Below are 19416 nucleotides of genomic sequence, written 5' to 3' on the forward strand. Positions count from 1 at the left end.
GTGAATGGTTGTCTAGTATATACTGTATGTCATGTGATTGACTGGCAACCAGTCCAGGGTGTACCCCACCCTTTTCCCAAATTCAGCTGGTATGAATAAGGAGGATAAATGGTCAAAAAATGAATGAACACTCAAACTATACTAATAGACTTCACAGTGTATGGAATGGGCTACTGAATGTACTGAATATGACTAACTCCAACATCACCCCATATGATAAACTCTACGTCCAAATGATTTATTTATACCACCAGAGTAAGCAAGGCCCTACTCCACTCGGTGCCTGTTTTATCTTCCAGCAGAGCAGGGTGTGAAGTCTTGACAGTTTTATGTCTAAACAGTCCGTAGAGATACTGTATGTCTTTCATTTTGCAAGGTTCCAGAGCTTTTCTATTGCGTAATACGCTTTGAAGACGATTTGAGTGAATCCGGCGGTTTAGAATTTTGTAGCATGTGCAAATTGTGTGGGAAAAGAACTTGTTGGTTCTTGGAAGCAGGATGTGTTGGTCCTAGACATAACATGCCAGAGCATTCCATGTGATTTGTCTTCTATGTGGTGTGTTATCTCATCCTGTTGCCACTGTTGTCTTTACTCCACAATCGACTCAAGCAATGTACAGCAGAATGTGTTTTATGGCCCGTGACGGTGGAATAGTGCAGGGTATAAATGAGTCGGTGGTTTTTCCATGTTAAACTATCCTGCAAAGCGACAGGAACTTCAAATACGCTTGGTTTTCCAGGATGTGTTCACGCCTAGGGTTTGCTCACTTTGATCTGCATCATCTGATGATTGACTTAATCTTTAAACAACTGAGAGTTCCTGCCAAATTCTATGATGACACACCCTATCACATGTTCTTCATCAAAGGAGCTTCCCATAAAGACCTGGCACAGGTTCCACGACGAACCCTCTCACTGTTGACCAATTGAAACTTATAAAAGATCAATTCACGCCAATGTGGAGAAAGAGCAACTCCAAAACGTCTGATGGCGAAGTGCTTTTTTTTTTTTTTTTTAAAGAAGACTGATGTTTTTTCCCCAAAAATAGCCAAAGTATAACAAAGTGTCCTTCGTTCTTCTGAGGAGTTGCCTTTGCTGATATTCACATTGTGAGCGAAAGGTTAAGGAGTTCTTGACGGTAACTCCCCCCCCTGCGATTCCCTGTCAAGCCTCTACCATCTGCTGACCAGATGATGGTGGCTCCCCTGGTGCCCTCCCGGCTTGTTCCTTTCAGGATGCTGTAAAGCCATCCCTGATGGAGTCCTGTCTTTGAGACAATCAAAGAATGGCAAAGTAATAGTCCACGCCGGTTGTACGCACTTAAACACACATAAACGTAGACACGTGCTGAAGACGTGCCCTTTCACAACCCCATTCCATTTCGAGCTGTGGGGACACCGGAGCTGCTCTTGTCCAATGATGGGAACACAAAAACACTTGATTGGGTTAACTACACACAGATGAGCTTGTACCTCCTGCAGAGATGACTTTCTACGCACACACCAACATCAAGGGATTTCAACATATTGTATCACTTGGAGAACAAAACAAGTTTTGATCCAATTTTAATCATTTTTTCAATCATTCATTTCATATCTTGCTGTTGCAAGGTACCCTGAAAAATGAAGGCTTTCCTCTGACTCGTGTATTTGACGCTAACCTCTCGAAAACCATCTGTTGTTAGAAATTTCTTTATAATCCATTCATCCATCCATCAATACATGCATCCAATAAGATAACCATCCACGCTACTACACTAATTGGCAGTAATGACACAAAACATGGATGAGACATTACATTACCTTAACACTGCATGAAGTCAGCCATGGTATGTCCGACATGATAGAGAGGAAAAAAACCTCCCCCCATTCCATGTGGAAGTGGTACATTTGTGGCTTCTTACTTTGAGAAGAAATCTATTCCAGGCTAACTGGTTTGCTTGCGAGCTTGCTGGGATGAGGGGTGAAACATTTTCTAAGACAACCTGAACAGTCCGAGGAATCCTACCTGGTGGAAATTAACTCATCGCGGTCGGGTCTGGAATCAATTCACCTCGACAAAGGAGGGAATACTGTGTATAGCAGGGATGGGCAAACATTTTGACTCGCGGGGCACTTTGGTTTAAAAAAATTGACGGGGGGTCAGACTATATATTTTACACATATAATTCTAACAGTCTACCTGGAAATATTGTACCTGTAAAAGTGTCATGCAACCTGCTACTATATGTGCTTGTGTCCCTTTTTTCAGGAGTACTTTGTAAACAGCAGACCACATCAAATAAACAAGCTACCTAAAAAGCTACCTGTAACTACCCTTGTCCAGTAAAAAGTTCACGCTTCTTTTACTGATGTCCTCGATGCATTTATTGCTCTTCATTGCATTCACACGCTATTGCAGGACATTGAAGCATCGTGAAACATCGTTAGACACCGTGAAAACTGCAAACAATCACATACAATTTGCATAAACAATCAATAAATATACAATACAATAGTTTTTTTAAACAAAGTTGTATTCACCGTGTTTGCCAGGTGGACCAATGGTAGAACATATAGGAAATCTCTCTCTCTCTCTCTGTCTGACTCTCTCGTTGTTCTGTTCTCCAATGTGCTTTGCTCTCCAATGCGCTTCTCTTACTACAGAGTACTTCCGGTTACCACACAGTACTTCCGATTTATGTGTCACATGACTCACAATACAATAAATTTCTTAACAAAATAAATGTGTACAATAACAAAAAGCTACAATCCCACCAAATTACCATTGATACAATGAACTTCTTAATAAATGGTAATTTTTAAGCCATAACAATATTTTAAATCAGTTTGACAAACATGTTGACCTTCCATCTCCATAGCCAGCTTGCTGTAGACGTGAACCTAATGGTCTTCTACAAGAAGAACTAGCTTTTGAACAGTTCTGTCAATGATGGATGGCTTGTTGAGTCTTTCACCTCCTTTTCCCAACCTTTTGTCACCTAGCTGTAGAGTAACTGTCCTCACTAGTCCGTCACTCTTATGGACTTGAAGAATCCGAGCCAGTTTCCATTGGTTTCGGGGAACCTCCTCCTCTTTGACGATCACTACATCTCCAACTTGCATGTTTCTTCTTGGTGTATGCCATCTATGTCGCAAAGCAATGTTGGCCAGATACTCCTTCCGCCATTTGTTCCAGAACTGTTACGACAAATATTGCACTTGTTGGTATACAAGTCCTCCCTGACGAATTTACCAGGCGGTGGCATGGGAGTAGATGACTTCATGGTAATCAGGTGGTTAGGTGTCAGTGGTTCCAGACACATGGGGTTGCTTACATTGTCCACAACAGTAAGAGGGCGACTATTCACAATGGACATGGCTTCATAAAGAAAGGTTCTCAAGGAACTGTCACTCAACCTGCCAGCACTGTTTGCTAGGACTGAAATGAGCACGCTTCTGATGGTTCTGATCTGGCGCTCCCAAACACCTCCCATATGGCTTGCATTGGGAACATTCATGACAAAGTCGCATTGCTTGTCTGCCAGGTATGTTACTACTCTTTCTGTGTTTATTTCCTTTAGTGAATTTTCCATTTGATTTTTAGCTCCAACAAAGTTTGTTCCCTGATCTGAGCGGATGTGCCGAACAGCACCTCTGATGGCAATGAAGCACCTTAGGGCATTGATGAGTGAGTCATGGGTCATGTCCTCCATCATCTCTATGTGAACTCCTCTAGAACATCGACAAGTGAATAGTAGACCATACCGTTTTTGTTCTTTACGGCCTTGTTTTGTTTGAAAGGGGCCAAAAAAATCCTTGCCACAGTAGGTAAATGGTGGAGAAGGCTCAATGCGGTCTTGAGGTAAGTCAGCCATCTTTTGTTCCTCCGTGGCTCCTCTAGCTTTCCGGCATGGGATGCACTGTCGAATATGTTGAGCCACTGCTTTGCTACCTCCCACGATCCAGCAGCCATTTGCTCTGAGTTGATTCAAGGTTTGACTCCTGCCTTGATGTTCCGTTTTTTCGTGATGGTGGGCAAAGATAAGGCGTGTAACAATGCCATCCTTTGGAATAACTACAGGATGCCTCCACTCAAAGGGTGCAGGTGACCTTTTGAGATGCCCTCCTACTCCCATGACACCATCTTGGACAAATGGGTCAAGCTGATTCAGAGGGTGATTTCATGTCAGTTTCCCATCTGCTTGGCTAAGCATGCGGATGTCATCTTGGTAGACATCCTGCTGTGCAAGTTTGACAAGAGTGAGTGTAGCTTCATGCCTTTCCTCCACATTTATGGGATCTGTCTTCCTTACTATCTTAGCCAGTCTTTGAATGAGTGCCACAACATTCACCGCTGTGGTCCATTTGGAGATTCTCGTTAGCCATACCTGAGGGTCCATCTTTTGCGTTGCCTCGGTAGTCAACACCTGAGTCAACCTCACTTCAGGGTCTCCCACCAACAGCTTAGATGTTCCTGGCACAGTAATGATCTCCCTTGCCCAAAGGAACTCTGGTCCTGTGAGCCAGGTTGAGTTGGTAAGTTCTGCGACCTTTAGGCCTCTTGAGGTATGGTCCGCTGGGTTCTTACATGTCTCAACGTAGTACCACTGCTCTTGGTCAGTAATGTCAGACATGACAATGTAAGACATGAAATCTTCCAGCCTCATTTTTTATATAAGCAAGAACCACCTTTGAGTCAAGTCAAGTCAAGTTTATTTATATAGCCCTTAATCACAAAAGAGCCTCAAAGGGCTTAACAAGCAGGCAACAGTAGATGATAGAAAATAGACGACAAACGACATCCCCTGATCTGAACCCCCATCAGGGCAAGGAAAAACTCAAAACCCATTAGGGAAAAAGAAACCTTGAGAAGGGACCGCAGATGGGGGAATCCCCCTTCTAGGATGACCAAGCTGCAATGGATGTGGAGAGGTTAACATGTGACAGTTAAATATAAACAGAGAGTATAATAGTCCAGGTCCAAGATGTAATGCCATTAGGACAGTTGGGCAGCCGCGGGTCTTGAGATGATCACCATCCCTCTGCTGCAGCGCCTCCACAAGGTAGGCCACGTCAGATGTCCAGTTTCGTCAAAGCAACTTCCAAACAGCCTCTCCTGGACCCGCACCACCGGGGGGGGGGGGCGGTATGGGAGAGAGAAGTAGCGGCAGTCAAAACAGGCAGGGAATATTTTTAACTAAACGCTAAAGTATAGAAATGAGTCTTAAGTCGGGACTTGAACATTTCTACTGAGGTAGCAGCTCTAATATTAACAGGTAGAGCATTCCACAACGTTGGGGCCCGAATGGAAAATGCTCTAGAGCCCGCATACTTCTTTCTGGCTCTGGGGATAGTCCGGCGTGTTGTGAGCTTCTTGTAAGAAGTCGCGCTACAGCATTTTGTACTAATTGCAAGCTTTTGAGACTCGCCATTGGAAGACCAGAAAGCAGTACATTACAGTAGTCAAGGCGAGACGTGACAAATGCATGGACTAGGGTCTCTGCATCAGAAGTGGATAGAATAGGTCGTATCTTTGCAATATTGCGAAGATGAAAAAATGCTGTTTTAGTAACATTCTTAATGTGTTTATGAAAGGATAGAGTCAGGTCCAATATCACACCCAGATTTTTCAGAGTCACTTTGGGAAATTATGCTATTATCAAAACTCAGAGTGGTGTCCTTAAACAGACGGCTCTGTTTAGCAGGGCCGATCAACATCTCAGTTTTATCAGGGTTCAAGAGTAAAAAGTTACAGGACATCCAATGTTTAATATCAATGAGACAAGCCTCCAAATTAGAGCAGTCCTGCGGGTCAGTCAACTTTAGTGAGTTTAGAGTGAAAGCTAATCTTATGTTTGCGAATGATGTCGCCAAGCGGCAACATGTAAATGTTAAACAAAAGAGGGCCGAGCACTGAACCTTGTGGAACTCCACAAGTGACACCACAGAACTCTGAAGTCATATCATCACAAACGACACGATGCGTCCGATCCTCAAGATAAGATCTAAACCAAGAGAGTACCGGACCAGTAACACCAATATATGTTTGAAGGCGTTCCAGTAGGATAGAGTGATCGACAGTGTCGAAAGCAGCACTGAGATCAAGTAATAACAATATTGTAGATGTGTCACAGTCCATAGAAAGAAGAAGATCATTTGTCACTTTTGCAAGGGCTGATTCAGTGGAGTGGTTCATCCTGAAACCAGACTGAAAAGGTTCAAAAAGATCACCCAAAGCCATGTGATCATTGAGCTGTTGTGCTACAATTCTTTCAAGGATCTTGGACAGAAATGGGAGGTTAGACACCGGCCTATAGTGGGAAATACTCCCGGGGTCGAGGGTTGGTTTTTTCAGCAGGGGTCGAATCACTGCAGTCTTGAAAGCTGCAGGCACAGTGCCAGAAGAGAGTGATAGATTAATTATATTTAAGATTGAGGGGGCTAGAATTTGGAACAATTCTTTAACAAGTTTCCCAGGAAGCGGGTCAAGCTGACATGTTGTCTGTTTTGCTGCACTGACAAGTTTTGTAAGCTCGTCCAGAGATACTTCCTCAAAGTAGGAGAAACTAGTGGGACAGAGGATGGAAGTAGTCCCAGCAGCGGTCATGGCGGCCGACATGTTTAACCTGTCTGGCGGTAGGGTGTCCTTTATTTCCTTCCTGATGAGATCAACTTTATTTGCGAAGAATCGCAAGAACTCGTCGGCTGAGAAAGGGGAACTACTAGGAGAGGTCCTCTTCTGGGTTAGCAATGCAACTGTGTCGAATAAGTATTTAGGGTTATTTTTATGGAGGTCAATTAGTCTAGAAAAGTAGTTGTTTTTTGCCGCAACAAGAGCCTGTTTATATTTAGTCAGACTATCTCCCCATGCCTGTCGGAAGACCTCAAGTTTAGTTGCACGCCATCTGCGCTCCAATCTCCGACAAAATTGTTTCAGCCTTCGAGTTTCACCTGTAAACCAAGGAGTAAGTCTTTTGGCATGACACTTAAATCTCAAAGGTGCAACAGTATCAAGAGCTTTACATAACACCTTGTTGAAATCATTTGTAAGGTTGTCTATAGGGCCCTTATAGGAAGGGAAAGAGGAAACCACTGAGGACAGTACCTCAGCAAGTGCAGTAGCAGTCGAAGAACTAATATTACGACTGCTAGAGCACTGGTTCCGGTCCAAGCGGTGGCATTGGGTCAAGATTTCAAATGTTATAAAATAATGGTCAGACACAGTGGTTATGTAAGGAAGGACTGTTACGTTGGAGGTCCTAATACCTTGAATTAAAACCAGATCCAGGGTATTACCACTGATGTGGGTTGGCTCATTAATTAATTGAACAAAACCAAAAGTATGGATTATTGTCTGAAAAGCCACACTAAGGGACTCTTCAGGAGAATTGACATGGATATTGAAATCACCCATGAGTACAATATTGTCTGCGTGGGTTACCAGGTCTGCAATAAATTCAGAAAATTCATCCAAGAAGCCCGAGTACGGACCAGGAGGATGATAGAGAAGTGCTAGATAAAATGGCAATGATGCGGTCGATCGCAAAACGAGGACCTCAAATGTTTTAATTTCAGATTTTGACCAAGTACTGAGGTTAAGAGCAGATTCATGGATGAGGGCAACACCCCCACCTTTCCTATTAGGACGTGAAACCTGAGAACTCAAAAAATTAGGTGGAGACGCCTCATTAAGGGATATAAAATCGTTTGGTTTTAACCAGGTCTCGCAAAGACCGATTATGTTGAGATTATGATCTCTTATCAGATCATTAATGAGCACAGCCTTTGAGGAGAGCGATCTAATATTCATAAGACCAATTTTCGTAAAGGTTGGCTGACTGAGGCTGTTCACTCCCAAAGAATTAATAGTAGTAATATTAACAAGATTGCTCCGTCTAGGACCCATGCCATATTTTGACTTGTTGTACACACGATAAGAAGTCAATACCATAGGGGTCTGATAGTTGTTTGTTGAATCATCACTAGTACAAGAGGGAGGTTCAAGTTTATCACAAGGCCCTACCTCAGTAGAAGGGAAGACAGACTGTGGAGCATTTATGGGTTGTGAATCTGTATGCATAGTATGTTGCTTTATTCTACAGAAAGGGCTATGTGTATTGTTCAAGTCCGGCATAGCGCCAGTTAGCCATAACCTTACAGACTCCACACCCGTTCTAACAGGCTCGCTAATCACCTGCCCCCCGACTTGTTCTAGTGCAGGATGTCACGTGGGACTTAAACAGTAATCTATATTTCTGGAAAGGGTAAGAGCACCTTCCCCATTAGGGTGAAGGCCATCTCTACCAAACAGTCGGGGGTTCCTCCAGAAGGAAGGCCAGTTATCTACAAACTGAAATCCCTGTTCGTTACAGAAGCCAGCCAGCCACCGGTTTAGCGAGAATAATCTACTAAACCTCTCATCATTGCCTCTCGCAGGCAAGGGACCAGAGACAACTACTCGATGCCAACACATCTTTCTGGCGAGATTACAAATCCTTGCTATGTTCCTTTTTGTAATCTCTGATTGCCTCATCCTAATGTCATTGGAGCCGACGTGTATCACTATATCAGAGAAACTAGTGTTGTTTGCTTTATGTTGGTGTTTGGACCTGTTGCGAGTCAGCTCCCTAAGGCTAGCTTCAATATCGGGTGCTCTGGCCCCAGGAATACACATTACGGTGGCTGGGTTCTTAAGCTTAATGTTACGGGTGATGGAGTCACCTATAACTAATGTGCGGGAGCCAGTAGACTGTGACATAGTGGGGCTTTCTAAGGGAGTGTAACTGTTATGCGTCTGAATTGGCTCACCGCGGTTAGCCGGCCACTTAGGGCTAATGCTAACCAGACTAGTAGGTTGGCTACAACCTACGCTATCCGGTGTGCCCGCCACATCTATCGTTACGAAATTACTCTGCTCTAGTTGGCGGACACGTTCCTCCAGCAGGGAAAGCCTCTCAAGGAGGAGGGAGCAGGAGTTGCAAGAAGCCATACTCACGTTTCTTGTTGATCGGCAAGTTAGTAGGAAACTTGAAGAACAACTCCGGTGACACCGCTGGAAGTCCAAGTCGACGGGCAAGCTTGGTCCAGTCAGTCGTTTTAGTTTATGAAAAAAAAAATTGGTTGAGAAAAAAGTCTAGAAGAAAAGATCTGTTGAAGATCGGAATGAACGGAGCTAGCTTAATTCAGTGAGTGCGCGGTCTGTCAGCCTGAGTCTGTCCAAAAGTATTCTTTGTCCACAAGAACCTCAAGTAGTTCTTTCAGCATCATGCTTACAGAGGCAGACACTACAGCCGCAGTCAGCTCCAATCGAGGTATGGTGACCACCTTCATAGGAGCAACTCTTGCTTTGCCATACATGAATGTACAATGAACCTTTTTCCTTTCCCACAAGCCTGATGTATGAGCACTGACCATAGCCGTGACTGCTTGCATCTGAGAAGTGATGCTGCTCTACTCTTTCAACATTTCCAAAGTTGTGAGGTATGCAGCATCTTGGAATTTTAACATCCTCAAGGTTTTTCAGGTCATTCACCCGACTCTCCCACTTCAAATCTCTTGGTAGGGGTTTGTCCCAGCTAATGCCATTTTGACACATCTCTTGGAGGACTAGTTTTCCTGAGAGGATGAATGGGGCCAGAAATCCTAAGGGATCATATACAGACGCTACAGCTGAGAGAATTCCACGTCGTGTGAGTGGTGTCTCGTTAAGAGAAACTTGGAAGTGGAAGAAATCACTCTCAACATCCCAATGTACTCCAAGAACTCGCTGAACTGGAAGAGCACTGTGGTTGAGATCCACATCCTTTGCTTCTGGAGCGCGTTGGTTGACCTCAATAGACTCCAGAACTTTCCTGTCATTGGAGATGAACTTATGAACTTATGGAGGCGCAGTTTTCCTTTAGCGCAAATAGCTTGAACTTCCTTTGCCAGTTCTTTTGCTTCTTCAACAGAATCCACACTGATGAGGCCGTCGTCGACATAGAAGTTTCTGATGAAGTTGGCTGCGTTCCTCTTCATTTAGAGCAGCCCATCCCATCCATCCATTTTCCTCCGCTTATCCGGGTCCGGGTCGCGGGGGCAGCAGTCTTAGTAGGGAAGCCCAGACTTCCCGGTCCCCGGCCACCTCCCCCAGCTCCACCGGGAGGACACCAAGGCGTTCCCAGGCCAGCTGTGAGACATAGTCCCTCCAGCGTGTCCTAGGTCTACCCCGGGGCCTTTTCCCGGCTGGGCATGCCCGGAACACTTCACCAGGGAGGCGTCCGGGAGGCATCCGGACTAGATGCCCGCGCCACCTCAACTGACTCATCTCGATGTGAAGGAGAAGCGGCTCTACTCTGAGCCCCTCCCGGATGGCTGAGCTCCTCACCCTATCTCTTAGGGTGAGTCCAGCTACCCTACGGAGGAAACTCATTTCAGCCGCCTGTATCCGCCATCTCATTCTTTCGGTCGTGACCCAAAGCTCATGACCATAGGTGAGGATGGGAACATAGATCGACCGGTAAATTGAGAGCTTTGCCCTCTCTTTTCACCACAACGGTCCGGTACAGCGACCGCATTACTGCCGAGGCTGCACCGATCCGTGTGTCGACCTCACGCTCCCACTTTCCCTCACTCGTGAACAAGACCCCGAGATACTTAAACTCCTCCACCTGGGGCAGGACCTCATTCCCAACCCGGAGGGAGCACTCCACCCTTTTCCGACTGAGAACCATGGCCTCTGATTTGGAGGTACTGAGTCTCATCCCAGACGCTTCACACTCAGATGCAAACCATCCCAGTAAACGCTGAAGGTCGCAGCCCGAAGAAGCCATGAGAACCACATAATCTGCAAATAGCAGAGATGAGATTCTAAGGCCCCCGAACCGGACTCCCTCAACACCTTGGCTGCGCCTAGAAATTCTGTCCATGAAAATTGTGAACAGAATCGGTGACAAAGGGCAGCCTTGGCGGAGACCAACGTTTACCAGAAACAGGCATGACTTACTACTGGCAATGCGAACCAGACTCCTGCCCCGTTTGTACAAGGACCGGATAGCACATAGTAGCGCGCCACCAATCCCGTACTCCCGGAGCACCCCCCAATGGACGCTACAAGGGACACGGTCGAATGCCTTTTCCAGGTCCACAAAGCACTGGTTGGGCAAACTCCCATGCACCCTCAAGCACCCTCGTGAGGTTGTAGAGCTGGTCCAGTGTTCCACGACCAGGACGAAAACCGCATTGGACCTCTTGTATCAGAGGTTCGGCCAACGGTCGTACCCTTCTCTCCAGCACCCTGGAATAGACTTTCCCAGGGAGGCTGAGGAGTGTGATCCCCCTGTAGTTGGAACACACCCTCTGGTCACCCTTCTTGAAAAGGGGGACCACCACCCCGGTCTGCCAATCCAAAGGTACTGTTCCCGACTTCCATGCAATGTTGAAGAGACGTGTCAGCCAAGACAGTCCGTCAACATCCAGAGCCTTGAGGAATTCTGGGCGAAACTCGTCCACCCCCGGAGCTTTGCCACTGAGGAGCGTCTTAACCACCCCAGATACCTCAGCCACGGTGATGGCACTGTCCACGTATGTGTCCTCAGACTCTGCTTCCTCTATGGAAGGTATGTCAGTGGGATTGAGAAGGGGCTCAAAGTATTCCTTCCACCGTCCGACTACATCCCCAGTCGAGGTCAGCAGGCCCCCGTCTCCACTGTAAACAGTGTGGACTGGGCACTGCTTCCCTTTTCTGAGGCGCCGGATGGTTTGCCAGAACCTCTTCGAGGCCGGCCGACCTCTGCTCCGTGGCCTCACCGAATTCCTCCCACACCAGTTTTTGCCTCGACAACCGCCAAAGCCGCAAACCGTTTGGCCTGACGGTACCTGTCAGCTGCTTCCGGAGTCCCACAAGCCATCAATGCTCGATAGGACTCCTTCTTCAGCTTGACGGCAGCCCTGACCTCTGGTGTAATTTAGAGCAGCTAAATGTTTAATTCCATAGTTGGCACAGCCTGGTGAAGATGAAGCACCAAATAGGTGTACTTTCATTCGGTATTCCTGAGGTTCTGTGTCTGTGTTTCCATTTTTCCACCATAGAAACCTCAAATAGTCTCGGTCTTCTTCCGTGACATGGAATCTGTGGAACATTTTTTCCACATCGCACATGACTGTTATTGGGAGCTGGCGAAAGCAACACATCACTCCTGTGAGCCCATTGGTGAGATCTGGTCCCGTCAGAAGGTGATCGTTCAGTGCTGTACCTTCGTATTTGGCTGAGCAGTCAAACATGATTCTGATTTTATCTGGTTTCCTAGGGTGGTACACCCCTTGATGTGGGATGTACCACACGCTTCCAGTCTTTGGCTCCTTGTCAGCCTTCTCTGCATCGCCATCTCTGAAGACACCTTCCATGAAGCTTACATAATCTTCTTTGAATTTGGGATCCTTGTCCAATTTTCTCTTGAGGTGCTTTAGTCGAATTAAGGCAGGCCTTTTGTTGTCTGGAAGGACAGGACATACTTTAAATGAGAGGGGAATTTCATTATGATGGATTTTCCCACTGAGTATTTCCAGGAACTCAATATCCTCTCGGGATATGTCTTTCTCCTTTGATTGAGTGTCTGCAAAGTCAAGCTCAAGTGCTTTGATGATTGAGGCAGGTGGCAACTCTTTCACCATCATGCGATGACACAGACCAGTTACCTCCATAGAGCTGACTGGCTGAGATCCACCTCCAACAATACTCCACCCCAAGTCTGTTTTGATTCCATATGGCTCTTTGTTGGTGCCTGACATCTCTTCTTGGAACGAGTGCTCTTGGGCAGTCGTATCTTATAAGCAGTCCAACTTCACAATCCATTAGACAAGGAATCTTGTGAGCTATAGTGGCGAGGTGTTCCCACTTCTTGGCTGTTTTGTTGGTAGGGATATGAGAGCGTTCAAGTGGGATGAAGTCTCTTGTATATGCCGGTGGTAGATCAATGAAGACTTTGGAGGAGAAACCTCTCACTCGCAGACCCTTTGCCTTGTGACTACTCACAACTGACTTGCATGGTTGGTTGAGAGCTTCAGTCTTACTGGCTCTATTTCTGCCTTCAGTTTCTTTCACAGTGCTTGATCAACAAATGTGTGGTTACTCTGGGTGTCTAATAAGGCATACACCAATGTTTCAGACTCTGGGGCATTGGACAATGAAACCCAAACTGGGACGATCATTGATGTGCTCTCATCACCGCTCCCATTCACACAGCATGAAATCGCTGAGGTATTTTCTAACACAGCGCTGACGTTTGGAGATGTTGTGTCTAATAGAGGACGCTCCTCATGCAGAGGGGTTGGATGGTGTCTCTTGCAGATGCCGCACATAGCTTTATTCTTGCACTCTCTTGAGTTGTGCCCTTTTCTTAGACATCCAAAACAAAGTTTGTTGTCAAGAATGAATTTTCTCTTTTCTTCTGCAGACATCTGGGTTAACCTCTGACACTTGTGAATTGCGTGACTCTCCTCACAACAAGGTCTGTGGGGTTCTCTTGGCACGGGATACTCCGCGTCATTTCCCACTACTGGGCTTTGTGGGTGGTTGGAGGCCTCAGTACTTGTTGCAAAGGTGTTTACCTTTGGATGCTTGTTTTCTTTGAGCGGCCTTTCTTCTGAGCACTTTAAGGCTAATAGAGATGACACTGGATTGCATGCTATCCTTGCTTCCTTTGCTATGAATGAAGCAAACTCCTTAAATCTGGGATAGTCTTTGGCTTGATCCAGTTGCTCTGTTACGTACCGATTCCATTTGGATGTGTCTGGAAGCTTGACTAACATCTTTTGATTCTCCTCACAGTCATTCAACACCTGCAGGCCACTGACATGGGGCATGGCATCGCTACAAGATTGCAGGAAGTCACTGAACTCTTAACCTTTTATACTCTTGTGAGGGAATCTTTGGCCAACTGTTAATCTTCTCTCTAAAAGCTTGTTGCACGATGAATGGATGACTGTACCTTGTGTCGAGTTTCTCCCATGCTTCTTTCATAGGCTTTGTCATCCTTTCTGTAGAAACTGCCTGCCAGAACAGTTTTTGCCTCTCCTCTAGTGCACTTTTGTAAGTATAAGTAAAAGAGTTTGTCTGCTGCATTTGGACAGCGCCTCTCTATTAGAGCTTTGAAGCTTGCACTCCACTCAATGAACTCCAAGGGATTGCCAGAGAACACTGATGGTTCTGGGACAGGAAGTTGGGATAAGGGCTGCCCAGTCATACAGTGTCTGAATCAAGGTCTCTAATGTGTTTACTCTCTCTTCCCCATTGTTTCTCTTTGAAGGAGATTGAGGAGACTCTTCTAACACAGAACTACATCTTCCATTCCTGTCCTTTGATTCTTCTTCTGTATAAACCTTGAGTTTGGCTTCCACTACTTCAATGTCTCTCTGGTTCTGAAGCCTTTTCAATTCCTGAGATTTTGCATCGATTGTGACTTTTCATTGTCATTTCCACCTTCTTTGCAGCCAACTCAGCTGCTGCTTCTGCTCTCTTGGCGGAGATGCTTGAGGAATCTGAACCCTGATGGAGGGAATGACTGGACACTCTGGAGGCTATGGATCCATATATGGACTTTGCATACTCTGCATCCAACAGCATATGTAGTCTTGCCTTCTCTTTTTCAGGGTCAAATGCGTCTCCTTCTTCCGTTATGCGCACTCTCATAAGACCCACTAGATCTGCTGTAACAGCCACACAGGTATCTATTCTCCTTCGGGTGTCTTGGTTTGGCACTGATTTTGTCTGAGGTTGTGAAATGACTCTTTCAATTGTGTCCATCATGTCGAACAGTTGAGTCTCTGAGCATTCCTGCTTCAGATTTGTTCGAACAGCTCGAGCATGGCTCTTCCACTTTTCGTACAGCAAATTGATTTCAATTTGAACTGCTTCCTGTTCTTTGAACTCCTGCATCTTGGGTGTCAAACGTTTCTCTCGCTTTGATCTTCTTGGTTCAACACATTTGGCTTCCTGCATGCAACTCTCATTTTCTTCTTCTGTCATTGGGTCTCTTTTCTCTAACAGGGAATCTTTCTGTTTAACTCTGTCCTCACACTGGTACAACACTTCCTTTTGTACAGACATGTTGTAATTCAGTCTTTACACTCTCAAAACAGAAATAATTAACAGTGTAGCCACAAGATACTCAGCAAAGAACTTATACAGTGTATAACAAACTGAGAAAGATTTAAATATGCTGTCAAATTAAACAAACGTGCAGTTATACCACAAATAATTCCAGTTTATGTAACAATTAATACCTTACTTTGATGGTATATACCAGTGATTTTCAACCACTGTGCCGCGGCACACTAGTGTACCTTGAGAAATTGAACTTGAATTGAGAATTGAACAGGGATGGAATATTCCTTTACCAATCCGATTGAGTTATCTTGTGCCTGCTCAAACGGAAAGTTGTCAGGGTGCCGCCTTCTTCGTGGTGTTTTTCTTTTTCTGTTGTTTATTGGCGGTTGGCAAGCAGCTTTGGTGTGCATTAGCGCCATCTGTGAAACAGAATCTAAACCCTTCTATACTTTATTCACAAGTGCAGTTTTATTAAAAAAGAAAATATATATCTATATAAAACATGGCCTGAGTTTAATTATAAAATATTAGCAAGATTGAATTAGATCTTTTCCTGTTTAAATTTATCCCGGGTGCGTTCTTTCAGCGCATGCTCAGATATGATGTAACACGCAGATCCAGACGTTCTTTAGTTTTAAAAATGGAGGCCAGCAATCGGCACTGGACTAAGCAAAGTTTGTTTTTGATTCAAACTAAATTTCAAGACTGGACAGACGAAAAACTGGCAATACGGAGTTATTCCAACAAGTGAAAGAAAAACTTGGGGAAGCCGGTATCACATGATGTTGATGTTGACGTTTTACTGGGCATGCCCTATTGACTATTCTGGTTGATTTTCACGGCGCATGTAGACAAGAGATTGGAATATTCCTTTCTATGAATATCATTGTTTCCCGAAAGGTCATTCGGAAAGAGAAAAACGCGTCATGTAAAAATGTGGCTACTGTCGAGTGTCTGTGGTGTAAAGACTGGCAGAGCAATGTAATATTGGTCCGTGTGGCAACACCTACCTTGTTCCTCCGATAGACTAATTGATGCACATGTGAGGTCGTGGTGACATTTTTGATTAGTGGTGTGCCACAAGATTTTTCCAATGTAAAAAACGTGCCGTGGCTCAAAAAGGTTGAAAAACACTGGCATATACTGTACATTTGTTGCTTCAAACCTTTGAAGAACAGTCCATCTACGATTGGGCTTTCACTGTCTGGCCGAAGGACTTTGGTTTCCTCTGCTGGTGATGTCGTGAACTGCACGATGAAACCAAAGTCTGTTCGGATGACGGTTGCTCGTTGTTCTCGATTTGTTGCGACAGTTCCACCCCACGATGGATTTAGGCCACGTTTTCACTGTAACTACCCTGGTCCAGTAAAGAGTTCACGCTTCTTTTACTGATGTCCTCGATGCATTTATTGCTCTTCATTGCATTCACACGCCATTGCAGGACATTGAAGCATCGTGAAACATCGTTAGACACCGTGAAAACTGCAAACAATCACATACAATTTGCATAAACAATCAAATATACAATACAATAGTTTTTTAAACAAAGTTGTATTCACTGTGTTCGCCAGGTGGACCAATGGTAGAACATACAGGAAATCTCTCTCTCTGTCTGACTCTCGTTGTTCTGTTCTCCAATGCGCTTCTCTTACTACAGAGTACCGGTTACTATGCAGTACTTCCGGTTACCACACAGTACTTCCGATTTATGTGTCACATGACTCACAATACAATAAATTTATTAACAAAATAAATGTGTACAATAACGAAAAATGATTGTTGTAAATGTAGTGACAGCGGCAGCTACACTACCTAAACCATCAAAAAGCTGGTTCAAGCCATGATGCCAAGTTGTATGTTAAGTTTCAATGAAATACTTTGGAAAGAACGTGCGGGCCGTATTTAAGATAAGTTCAGATAAGACATGCCTTTAGTAGTCCCTCAGTGGAGAAATTTGCATTGCACAACAGCAAGAGTACAGGATCAGTTAAGCAGTGCAAAATCCACAATCTAAAAAATAAACAATATAAACAACCCAAGTATTAACAAATTAACAATTTATTTACAAATACAGTTTGCAAGATAATATGAAATATGAGAGGAAATATATGACCAGTCTATACACTATGAGATCTTGCTAGTGAGCTAATATGAGGTATTATAAAAAGTAGACAAGCAAACACTTGGCGAGCTGAATGTGGCCCCCGGGCCGCAGTTTGCCCACCCCTGGGGTATAGAATACGGTGGCCCTGGAATGATGGAGGAGATCGATGTACTTGCCAAACATCATTCAGTCATTCCCTTTGTGGCAAAGACAGGCTTTCAGAGCACCTTATTGAATTATGGAACTTGCCACTTACTACCCTCTCCACAGTGGGTGGGAATCTACTTCACTAATGGACACTCTTGTTCTGAGTGCATTCAGCTGCTGGTGTTTCTTGTGGCTCAGGAGGGGGGGAAACTTTGAGTGACACCAACAGAGATCGTTCTTCATCACTCCTCAGTGAGTCAAGAGCTCTGTCCAACATGGCCTTTTGATCCGTGTGTGTGGCGTGTGCGTCAGGTGTTGGCTCATGCAGAGGCTCTCTGTGAATGAATTATCACAAAATCTCTTGGCGCTGGACGCATGATCACATCATCTGGCGATGTGGAGCGCCAACTCATACCAGTGCACAAGCCTTGCCTGAATGACCACTGAGGAACGTTGGGTTTTTTTCACATCCACTGAAAGGAGGGCCCAATCAGAGCTGAACTGCTCCATTCCACCATCAGTGTGGAATCATGTCTGGTATTTAGCTCACGCTGTCACCTGTTGTTGTTGTATGTGTCTGACATACTAACTGCACACAATTCCTACACACAGTACGGCTTTTCTAATCATGCACAATAGCGTCCTTATGTATTCTGTTTGAGGTTGAGATAGGTGCTGGTTTGCTACAACCACTGTAGTCCGCTTTGACGCATGTCATTAGCGGATCGCCTTACAAATTGTTTTTCTGTGGCTTTGCTTGCTTTTCGTAATCTTGTGAGCTGTTATTTACGAGAATTTCCAAAGAATATCTGACGTATTATGAAGATTTAGCCAGATTAACCACGATTATCCTGGATGCAAGCCTCTGTACTTAATACATGGTTGACAAAAATATGTTTAAAAACCTTAAAGGGATAGTTTCAAATTTTCGACATGACTTTCGACTCCCCCCCCACTTTTTCCCAGAAATCCCAGCAGCTTTCCTCCACAACAAAAACCAACCAGAACTCAGCTCAACCAATTAGGGGAAAAGTCACTGGTGACTGACTTCCATCCATCCCCTTTTTTATGCCGCTTATCCTCACTAAGGACAAACTGACTTGTTATATGCAATGTTGTACAAAAAGTAGTGGTGTGTCGGTCATGAACGAATGGGTCAAAAGAATCTGTTCTTTTTTGTGAACGGAATGAACGAGGTCACCGCCCCTAAAATACCCGTTCAGTCCGTTCAGTTGCAAATGTTTTTCTTTGATTGGCTGGAGAGTCAGTTCACCGTTCCTTTTGCAAGGCGGGACTATCTGCGTGCTTGCCCGTATTATCCTATCGTCGCGCCTCGCTCTGTGGGTGGGGTTAGCTGACTGAAAGACCGAGACCGAGAGATTGACCGACACTGTCGGTGACCTCGTTCATTCCGTTCACAAAACTAGTTCTTTTGATCCGTTCGTTCATGACCAACACACCACTAATTGTGGCGTGTTGTTGCGGGGTTGAGTCGGAACGAACGTTAACATGAGTGAACGGACTGACTCGACACGGCTGACCGGGTCAATGCACAGGGGGAGATCACAGGCTAACGACCAATTTACCAAAATGAACGTATCTTTTTACTGAATGAACCAGAATGATCCGGTTCACTGAAATGAACGGTTTTGCCAATCTCTAACGAAAATTTGATCAAGAATTTTTAATGGAGTGTATGAAATTTGCAAATCAAAATTGAAACAAAATCAACTCATTAAGTATCCGGTGCAGGTCCTTCACCGAGTAGTCGACAGTAGTGCAGTGATCTCACTGCTTTGAAAACTGCGACCAGAATAGAAATACAACATTAAAAAACCCCAACAAAAGTTGTAGTGAATGCTGGCTAACCCTATTTTTTGGACACATGACTGTATTTTTATTACAGCAGAGCAGAAACATTCTTTATTGCCATTTCAACAAACCCGCTGTGCTAGCAGTCAAAGGCTTGTTTCTTTAAGGATTAGGTCACCGTGCTAACACCAGCAGCATCTTGATCAAGCCTTCTCACCACTTAGCTACCCAATGTGAACTTTCATCTAATCTGCAGTGTGTGCATGTGTGCAAGGAGCGATGTGGAT

General features: G+C 44.8%; 1 protein-coding gene across 3 annotated transcripts in view; it reads left to right on the plus strand.

Annotated features, from left to right (window-relative positions):
* lpar1 (lysophosphatidic acid receptor 1) overlaps positions 1–19416 on the plus strand; it is a 42588-nt gene that overhangs the window by 15989 nt on the left and 7183 nt on the right. The gene's annotated exons all lie outside the window — the stretch shown is intronic.

Source organism: Doryrhamphus excisus, chromosome 2 (genome assembly GCF_030265055.1).
Source record: "Doryrhamphus excisus isolate RoL2022-K1 chromosome 2, RoL_Dexc_1.0, whole genome shotgun sequence".
Classification (NCBI taxonomy): Eukaryota; Metazoa; Chordata; class Actinopteri; order Syngnathiformes; family Syngnathidae; genus Doryrhamphus; species Doryrhamphus excisus.